This window comes from Mus pahari, chromosome 21 (genome assembly GCF_900095145.1).
Source record: "Mus pahari chromosome 21, PAHARI_EIJ_v1.1, whole genome shotgun sequence".
Taxonomy (NCBI): Eukaryota; Metazoa; Chordata; class Mammalia; order Rodentia; family Muridae; genus Mus; species Mus pahari.
The window spans coordinates 23,502,798-23,513,247 of NC_034610.1; the positions used below are offsets into that span (position 1 = coordinate 23,502,798).

The window sequence follows — 10,450 nt, forward strand, 5'->3', positions numbered from 1 at the left end:
CAGTGGGGGTGGGGCGATGGACAAGAGTGAGCTCTGTGGCTGCTGTCACTGCTTTTGTGACACCAGGGATGGAACAGGCGGCTTGGTAAATGCTGGCCAGCTGCTCTTTCTCTGTCTGGCTTTTTTTTTTTTTTTAATGTGTATTTGTATGTGGCATGTGCATGTGTGTGTGTGTGTGTGTGTGTGTGTATGTGTTTGAGTGTGTGCCTGCATGCTTGTGTGCATGTGTGTAAGTGCACATGTGTGTGTTTGCACACATGTGTATGTGTGTGCATGTATGTATGTATACATGTGTGTGTTTGCGTGCATGTGTGTGCCTGCCTATGTGTGTGTTCAGATGCCTGTAGAGGGTCAGAAGTGGTTGATCTGTGTCTTCCTCAATCTCTCTTTCCCTTGCGTGATGAGGCAAAGTCTCCTGTAGATCCCAGAGCTGCCCAGGCAGCTGCTTTAGCCAGCGTTTCCTCTGGGCATCCCTACCTCTGACTCCCCAGGTCTAGGATTACAGCTGGGCCCCACGGGCCTAGAGTTTACAAGGCATTGACTCTCACCTTCCTCACCTTTTAGGAAGCAAGTGCTCTACCCACTGAACAACACACCCAGCACCACCCACTACTGTTTCCTTTCTGGTTTTGTTTTGTTTTAAGGCAGGGTCTTTGTGTGGTTAGTCTGGCCTGGGACACTCAGCTTTCTTGCCTCAACTGGGGTTCTATAGAAGGATGGCAACATGTCTGTCACTGAGTGTGACTCTGAGGCTCCACTAGAGTCTTGTATCTTCCACTGTCTCCATCCCGCCAGCCCCGGGCACATGCTCTGGGCACAGTGTCCATAGCTGAACAAGACTGAATCAACTCCAAACTTCCTCCCTGTTTGGCTCTTCAGATCTGGTAGGTTTGTGTCACTGACGTGACCCCTCTCCCTGGGTGGCCACGGGTTAAGGCCACAATGCCTGGAGGAGTCAGAGAGAACATCTGCCTGCCCCGTGTGAAGCAGGAGGCTCTGTGCTTCATAACCAGAACCCAGTCCTCTCTAAGAGGCCCCTCCAGCAGGAGTCAAGGCCCGGTGTAATCCCAGCACACAGGAAGTAGAGGATAAGGAGTTTCAGTGACTCGGGGCCAGCAGATAGCTCAACAGGGAAAGAAGGTTGCTGGCTAGCATGATGGCCTGAACTCAGTCTCCAAGACCTCAAAGGTGGAAGGACAGAACCATCACCCACGGGTTGTCCTTTGACCTACACTTGCACACAGTAGCGTGTGGTGACACACATGCACTTCCCCCCACCCACACCCACACCCACAAACACATAAGTGTAACGAAGGTTTTTCATCTGTTTTAGGAACATAATCCGAATGCCAGGCCACGACACCTGAACTGTGACAACCGGTAAACCACAGGGTTGGAGAGGGCAGGTGACGGTCCCTGAGAATGGCTCCAAGCATAAGTGCTTGTTGAATCAAAGATCGGACACAAGTTGTCCCTCCAACGTAAGGGAGTCAAAGAAGCAGAAGTACAGAGATGCCCTGCCGAGCCACACCCCAGCCCCACCCAGTTCCACAATCCTCTTATCTCCACAAGCACACCTCAGTACCCGCCTGCCCACACCCACACAAAACTAAATTAATTAATTTTTTTAGAAGGTCATAACTTCAGGCAAAGACGTGCTAACCCCGTCTCTGCTCAGGCCTCTGCCTCAGTTGAAGCAGAGAAAAGTTGTCTTTCAACATGGAAGCTACAGATCTGTAATTCCAGCACTTATCTGGGCAGAGGTTAGAGGGTCAGAAGTCAAGGGCATCCTGGCTACATAGCTAATTTGCGGCCAGGCCGGAGCTACATGAAGCCAGTTTCACAACAACGAAGCCATCACATATGCACAAAGCAGGGTAGGACAGTTAAGCAATGTGACTGGAAGGGACTGGAGAGATGGCCAGGCAGTTCAGCGCATCGGCTGTTCTTCCAGAAGAATCCAGGTTCAGTTCCCAGAACATACATAGCGGTTCACAACCACCTCACGACTCAAGTTCAAGGGGAGTCAAAACACCCTCTCCTCACCTTCTCGGCCCCAGACCTGCGTGTGGTACACATATATACACTCGGGCAAAACATAACAAAAACAGAAGTCTAATAAGAAAAAACAAGGGCCGGAGAGATGGCTCACAACCGAAAATATAAGAAAAAACAACGAGAAATCAGCATCAATACATTGGTCCCGTAAACCACAGTGCCTTAGAGATGTCTGTGTACTGAAGGGACAGTCTACCCAGCTTCTCACCTGCCCTCCCCGTCTGTAGCCCCTGCCTGCCTGCCACTCAAGCAGGGTGCCCCGAGGTGAACCCCAGCTCTGGATGCTTCCTCTACTTCATACCAGGTGCGAGGAGGAAGAACAGAAGAAATGATTCCGGATGGCTATGAACCCAGAGTCAGCCAGGGGCGAGCGGGGCTCTGTGCTGGTGGGTTCCTGAGATCCCTTCCCGGCACAGGTGAGAATGATACTGCGTGCTCATGTGACTATGTCGGTGTCTCCGCTTGTGTCTGTGTGTCTGTGAGTATAAGGATGGTACCCTCTAACTGGTACATGGGAAAGATTTTTGTAAACAGGTTGATGTGCTGTCGGACAGGCAAGTGGGTGTGGGCTTGGGTGAGGTTGTGGGAGACATATTTGGTTTTGCTGTTGTTGTTGTTGCTGTTGCTGTTTGAGACAGTCTCAAAATATATCGGGCCTCTTGTCTCCTGAGGATTAAAAGTGTACACCACTAGGCCTGACCTAGAAGCGGTGCATTTTGTTATGTTTATGCTTTTTTGGGGTGTGTGTGTGTTTGTGTGTGTGTGCCAGAGATGGACAGTAAGTGGCAATGGTTACCCACCTTTATTTTTTGAGACAGTCTCTCACTAAACCTGAAGCAAGCTGACTCGATAAGGTTGTCCAGGCAATGACCTTTGAGGGTCCCCCTGACTCTGCTGTCTCCCCAGTATTGGTATTACAGACACACAGCACCATCATGCCTGGCTTTTAAAGTAGGTTCTGGGGATCCTACTCACTAAGCCATCTGCCCAGCACTGGGGAGGGACAGGGTTTCAAGTAGCTCAGGCTGGCCTCAACCTCACAAGGTAGCCAAGGCCGACCTGGAAAGCCTGCTTCCCAGGGCCTGGAATTACAGGTGTGTAGCACCACACCCAGCTCCTGTGTCTGTTGAGGGACATTGTCTCCCTGGGTGCCTGTGACTGTCTTCTTCCTGGGGCCCTTCCCAAAGCACACAGCTTTGCCCAAAGTGCCCCAGGACTCCAGGGTGACTCTCAGACCCGGCTGCCTGCTGCTCGGTGGGAAGGTGTGACATCCCATTATTCCAGGGGGCAGACATAACTCTAGGGGCAGGGAAAAGGAAATCTGACAAGATTTAAGGACATTCAAAGACTGCTTCCTTCTTGTTGTTCGCTGGAGACCACTGCCCCGGAGAGAGGAAGTGAGAACCCTAGAGCCGGAAGTGAGGGCTCCCGACTCCAGGTCAATGCTCCCTCTTCCTTGCCAGGGCCTTGCAGGAGACAAAGCCCAGAGAAGAAACACTGCTGGGTGTGCCTGGAGTGTTCAAGGGAGTCTCCCTCCCCTGCCTCCCTTTGCCCGCAGCTCACTGTTTCTTCCTAAGTCGCCTCTCTGGGGCCTCATCCGGAGATGAGATAAAGCCCTCTTCTCACCTGGGAATGCCAACTCTGATGTCACAGCCAGTAGAATGTACCTCAGTCATCCTCTGGTCCCCCGCAGCTGGCGGGAGTTAGGGCACCCAGCGGCCACAGCTTCAGATCGGTGTTTTAGAGAGAGGGCTGGGCCCCTCTGGACCCTCTCGCGCCTCTCTAGTAAGCTCAGTTCTCTCTTCTCCAGGCGGACAGAAAGATGGAGGAGGCCCAGAATCTTAATGACCTTGAAAGGGAAGACGAAAAGAGATCAGCTCACCACAAAGCCCCCACTTCTGCCTGACCCGGGCTGGATGACAAAGTTTTGGCCTTGCCACCCCCTAACCTCACTCCCCACCCCCCATGCCCCCCCCAAGCTTGGTGAGGGGTTCTAGGAGGGGGAGGGGCTGCTGTCTCACTAGGGACCGACAGCTAGGAAAAGAGTCACGCTGACCCTCTTCCTCACCCCCCCCTTCACTCAAGGTCTCTCTGAGTCTAATCTCAAGGCTGACTCCAGCCTCCTGTGGTATCCAAGTTAAAGTAAGTCCTGAGTGGAGGCCTTTCTGCCTGTTCCTGTCCACGGCTGGAGATAGGGCTAAACTACCTAGCATGCATGAATATCTGGGTTCTATCCCCAGCACCTTGAAAGCTGGGCATGGGGGTGCATGCCTGGAATCCTGGCACTGGGGTGGATGGAGACAGCAAGATCTTCAAGGCGAGCCTCTAAAGTTAATTTTGGCCGGGCAGTGGTGGCACACACCTTTAATCCCAGCATTTGGGAGGCAGAGGCAGGCGGATTTCTGAGTTTGAGGCCAGCCTGGTCTACAAAGTTAGTTCCAGGACAGCCAAGGCTGTTACATAGAAAGACCCTGTCTCAAAAAACAAAAATTAATAATAATAATAATAATAATAATAATAATAATAATAATAATAACAATAACAACAATGGAAATAATTTTGGGTTTTCTTTTTCAATTTTTAGTTTTTTGAGATAGGATTTCTCTGTGTAGCAGCACTGGCTGTCCTGGACTCAGTTTGTAGACCGGGCTTGCCTCAACATCACAGAGATCAATCCGCCTGCCTCTGACTCCAGAGTGCTAAGATTAAAGGCATGTACCACCATGCCCAGCCAAACACATGTTGAATGTGTGTGTTTGTAGGCATCTGTCTGTCATGTCCGTGGGCACCCACAAAGGACAGGAATGCCTGTGCTCTCTGGAGCTGGACTTATAGGCCTGTGGTACTGGGAACCACACCCAAGTCCTATGGAAAGGGAATACAGACTCTGAACTCCTGAGCCATCCCTTCAGCCCTCTTTTTGTGTGAATGTGTTATGTACACGAGTGGGTGTCCAGATTGTATCTATCAGATGTGTCTGTCTGTCTGTCTGTCTGTCGATTTTACACTTTCTTTGTTGAGACAGGATCTCTCTCTGAACACGATGAGCTTGGGTCAGGCCAGGCTAGTTAGCCAGTAATCGCCTGGGATCCACCTCTGATATTGGGCTTACACAGATCTGAGCTCTGGAGATTTGAATTCAGGTCCTCTTGCTTTCAGAGTAAGCACACAAACTTGCTAAGCACCTCCTCAGTCTGAACTATATTTGTGTGTGTGGACGGTGTGTGTGTGTGTGTGTGTGTGTGTGTATGTATCTGTGTTTATCGTGTGAGTGTGTGGTGTGTGAATGTATGTATGTGTGGTATGTGTGAATGTGTGTCATGTGTTTGAGTGTGTACATGCGTGTATGTGGTGTGTATGGTCTGTGTGTGTATGGTGTGTGTAGTATGTGAATGTGTGCATGAGTGTGTGTGAGTGTATATATGTATGCTGTGTCTATGAGTGTATATTATGTGAGTATATGTGTATGTGGCATGTGTGAGTATCCTGTATTTGTATGTGCATATGAGTATGTGTGGTATGTGTGTGTGTGATCTGTGTATATGGTATGTGCTGGGTATGTGTATGAGTGTATGCATGGGTGTGTATGTGTGTTTGTGAGTCTTGTGTGTGAGTCCTGTGTGTAGTGTGTGTGTGTGAGACCTATGTGTGTATGGTGTGTGAATGTGCACGTGTGTGTGTTTGTGAGTGTGTGTGTGTCCTGTATGTGTCTGTGTGTGTTTGGTGTATGTGATATGTGAGTGTGCATGTGTATGTGTTTGTGAGTGTATGTTTATATATGAGTGTTATGTGATTTCGAGTACTTGTGTGCGTGTGATGTATGTGGTATGTGTATGTACTGTGTGTGAAAGTGTGTGCATGGGTGTATATGCATGTCTGAGTCCTGTGTGTGTGTGTGTGTGAGTCCTGTGTTGTGTGGAGGGAGGGCCTGTGTGGTATGGGGCAGAGTCTCTGTGTATGTGTGAATCCTGTGTGTAGTGTTGTGTATGTGGTCTGTGTGTGTATAATGTGTGTTGTATATGAGTGTGTATATATGTGTGAGTGTATTTATGTGTGATGTGTGTGTATGTGTATGTGTATGTGAGTCCTATGTATGTGTGTGAGTCCTATGTGTAGTCTGTGTATGTGAGTGTGCATGCGTGTATGTATGTGTGCTGTGTGCATGTGTATATGTGTGTGAATCCTGTGTGTGAGTGTGCATGCGTGTATGTATGTGTGCTGTGTGTGCATGCGTGTGTATGTGTATGTGTGAGTCCTCTGTATGTGTGTGTGAGTGTGCGCTTTGGGTGTCTGTGCATCAATATACAGATCAGAGTCAGTTCTCCCGTGCCACCATTTGGGTCTCAGAAACCAACTCAGGCCATCAAGCTGGGCAGCAAGTACCTTTACCCACTGAGCTACCTCACCAGCCACAGCAAAATGTAATTTTAAAAAATTTCTGGGGCCGGACAGTGGTGGCGCATGCCTTCAATCCCAGCACTTAAGAGGCAGAGACAGGCAGATTTCTGAGTTTGAGGCCAGCCTGGTCTACAAAGTGAGTTGTTCCAGGACAGCCAGGCTACACAGAGAAACCTTGTCTCGAAAAACCAAAAAAAATAAATAAATTTCTGTAAAAGGCTGGGTGTGGTGGCTCACACCTTTGATCTTATCACTCAAGAGTCAGGGGCAGGCAAATCACTATTTCTGCCTGGCTAGTTTGTCTACACAGCCTCTTCCAGGCCAGCCAGGGCTAGTGAAGACTCTATATCAAAAAACAAAAAAAAAAAGAAAACCATAAAATTAGCCTCTGTGGAAACTCCCAGAAGTCCGTGACAATAACCCAGTGGTCCCTTGCGCCCCCAGTTCCTAACGCTGAGAACTCTGACTCCACACTACATCTCCTTCGCTCCCCAAATTTGTGAGGCACAGAGACCAGGAATGAGGTGGAACTTCCCCATCTGTGCAGCTCCCCGTCTGCCTGCCACGCCGGGTCCTGAGAATTAACTGGAAAGCAGAATGCACCGGTTTCCTCTTCCTAGGAGGGGCTTTCCCAGCCGGCCTCCTCGGGCCAGTCTAGGGCTGGGGGTTTAGGGAGTGGCGCCCAGTGAAAGTCAAGAAAAAAAGTGCCTGTCTCGAATCCCTGCGTAGAGCCCCCCCACCCCCCAGCAGCGAAGGACAGAATGGTGGTTCTGCTTGAGACCTGGGGGAGCGGGAAGGGGTGGAGGGCCTGCTGAGACTCTGTGACCCTGACAGGGCCAGGCGCCCCCAGTTGTAACTGGTTCTCTCAGGGTGCCTGGGAGGGGCCCCAGTATCTGTGTGCCAGCGTGCTGTGGTGACAGCAAGGGCGGGAAGCAGGAGAAGTCAGGACACCGGTGGGGAGGGGTCTCTGTCCTACTAACTGCAGCTGGAGAGGCCAGAGTCACGTATTCCACGAGGTCCCCACCTCTTCTCCAAGCCAGGCTCTGGCTGTTGGGGAGCTATCCCCCTGCCCCTCGGAGGCTCTTGGCGCACCCAGTAGGGGGCTGAGGGTGTTCGCCTCACAATCCAGGTTCCTGTCTGGCTTCTGCTCTACCCAAAGAGATGGGTAGGTCCTCAAGGGCGGGTGTGGTCGAGTGGGCAAGGAATTTCCCTGGAAACGGGAAGTACAAGATGTATCAGTGTGGGATCCCAACTGAGCAAACCGAGGCGGAGGGGTGCCGGGAATAGGGAGGGGAGGGGGAAAGAGGAGAGCGTCGGGGAGAGAAGGAGGCTTGAAGAGATGGAGGGGTGGGGACGGGGAGGGAAGTGGGGGGATACGGAAGGAGAAGAGAGGAACAGAGGGGAAGAAGAAATGGAGGAGAGGGTAGAGGGAGGAGAGAGGGGGAGAAAAGAGAAGGTGGGGGAGAAGACAGGAGAGGAGGAGGGGGATGGGAGGAAGGAGAAAAGAGGAGAGAGGGGAGGAAATAGAGGGAGGGAAAGATGAGGAATGAGGAAGGAAAAGGGGTGGGGAGGGGAGGCTCTAATCGGATCCTGTCTCGTATCTTGGGTTTTCAGGTCCTCTGGACTGCTCTGCCTTTGACCTCCACATTGAAACGGGACAAAGCTTTGATTGTCCCAGCCCTGTGTGAAATGCCCCACCCCCGGGCAAGCCTTATTCCCTTAACTGTCAGAAGCAGGCTTAGGACTGTGACAGGTAAGACAGAGCCTGGGGGGTGTCAGAGACTGTATTCAGGGGACAAAGAGACAAAGTTTCCGAGGCTAAACCTGCTTAGCTGATTCAGGGCAGCTGAGTGTTGCTCCTGATACTTGGTAAAAAAAAAAAAAAAATTGACTTTATAGTCACAAGTTATGATTGATGGATGGATTGTTTGTTTGTTTTGGTTTTTTGAGACAGGGTTTCTCTGTATAGCCCTGGCTGTCCTGGAACTTACTCTGTAGACCAGGCTGGCCTGGAACTCAGAAATCTGCCTGCCTCTGCCTCCCGAGTGCTGGGATTAAAGGCATGCGCCACCACGACCCGCTTTGATGGATGGATTCTGAGATGGGGTTTCACTATGTACCCCCGGCTGCCTGGACACTCACTATGGAGACCAGGCTAACCTTACAGGCTCACAGAGATCTGTTTGCTTCTGCCTCCTGAATGATAGGATTAAGGCGTGGTGTCACCACACCCAACCTCCAGTTGTGATTCTTGGCCAGAGGTCTTCAGCCACTCTAAGCCTCGGTTTCCATCTCTACAAAATGGGTCCCCTCATCTTTCCATCATGTCCTGGAGAGTGATGTGTTTCACTGCCATCTCTAGCCTGGAAATGCCAAGCTCCTTCACGCCTTGGGGGAGGTACCTTGGAAGAGCTCTGCTGCTGCTTTTGTGGGGAGAGCTGGCCCTCCAGATGTTCCCTGGGACTGCTGGTTTCCCTGCTGGGCGGGTACACCCCCACTCTCAGCAACCTCCCTGTTCCTTTCTCCCGTGCACTTCTGATCCCACATTATCTGCTAATTTGTTTCATTTGCCTGCTTGTTTATGGCCCTAGCCACCCAGGATGTAAGTTTCTTGAGAGCAGAGCCAGCCTGGGGCAGCACTAAGTGTTTGCTGGGCATCAGATGGATGACCTCTGAGCTCTTTCGAATGAATGAACAGCCAGACTTGCAAAGGACATTAGATTTAAGTGACTGATTCTCCCACAGGCCTCCCTGAGCCAAAGGGCAGTAAATGTTCCTTAATAGAGGCCTGCAGAACACTCTGGGCCTGGCCCTCACCCAGCCCTGAAGCTCCCTGGGTACAGGGAACCGCGAGGCTGTTGAGCTTCCGGCTGCTCCAGGATAAAGGTCAGCCCTTTGCTGGAACACGAGGTACTGCACCGTCTGGGCCTGCCTGCCTCTGGCCTCATCCCCCTGGCCTCCTCAACCTGCACTCTGTGTCCAGCCAGATCAAACAGTGCCTGCTGCCTGCCGGAGAGCACAGGACTGCTTCACACCCTGTGTCCCTTGTACCTGGAACAGTTTGCACTGTGCTGTGCCTAGCCAGCTCTCTGTAGACCTGAAGAAGATTAACTTTCTCCAAAGAGCCCTGCCAGAACCTTCTGCTCTGGCCACACCCAGGTCCCCAAGTTCCCAAGGCCTTAGGATATGGTTTTATGCATTTGCATGTTATCCAGAGGTCTTGAGGGGAAGGAACAACCAGTACCCATGCCTCTAGGGGAGTTGCTCTCAACCTGAGTGGAGACCCACTTGGAAGTCAAAGGACACTTTCATAGAGGTCACATATCAGATATCTTGCATACCAGATACTTACATTATGATTCATAGCAGTAGAAAAATTAGTTATGAAATAGCAACAAAAATAACTTTATGGTGGGGGGATCAGCAGAACTTGAGGAACTGTATTCAAAGGTCATCACACTAGGAAGATTGAGAACCACTGCTCTGGGCAAGGCACAATGCCAGTTGCACACAGTAGGGTGCTTAATAAAGACAGCTTTTTGAGTCTGGGTCCCAGGGCATATGTTAGGCAATGAATAAGTGCCCTCTGAACTCAGGAGCCTGACACTTGCAGAAAAGTCCAGGGAAAGGGTAACCTGTACTGGGGGGGACCTGGGAAGGGTCAAGTTAGTGCTTGGGAAATAAGCTGGCCTAATGACCTGATGTTCAATCCCAGGACCCACATGGTGGACAGAACTGATTCCCTCTGACTGCCAATGCGAGTGTGGTGCATATGTTCACACACACACACACGTAAATAAACAAATGTAATATTTTACAAAGTGACTCCAGACAGCTAGAGCTGTATAAACAGAAGTCTGGGTAAGCAAGGATAGGAAAAAGAGGAAGCATGAACTTAGAGGGAGAAAAAGCTACCCAGAACACAGTGTCCCCAAGAGAGCCACTGAGGACAGGAAGCCAGAAACCAGCACACAGCAGCCACACTCGGCTACTT

At 50.8% G+C, this 10,450-nt stretch overlaps 1 protein-coding gene across 1 annotated transcript in view; it reads right to left on the reverse strand.

Annotated features, from left to right (window-relative positions):
- Fkbp5 (FKBP prolyl isomerase 5) overlaps positions 1-3,734 on the reverse strand; it is a 113,328-nt gene extending 109,594 nt beyond the window's left edge. The window contains exon 1 of the mRNA XM_029532932.1: positions 3,685-3,734. The gene's annotated coding sequence lies outside the window, so the exon portion shown is untranslated. The remainder of the gene's footprint in view (positions 1-3,684) is intronic.
- Between the last annotated feature and the right edge of the window lie 6,716 nt (positions 3,735-10,450).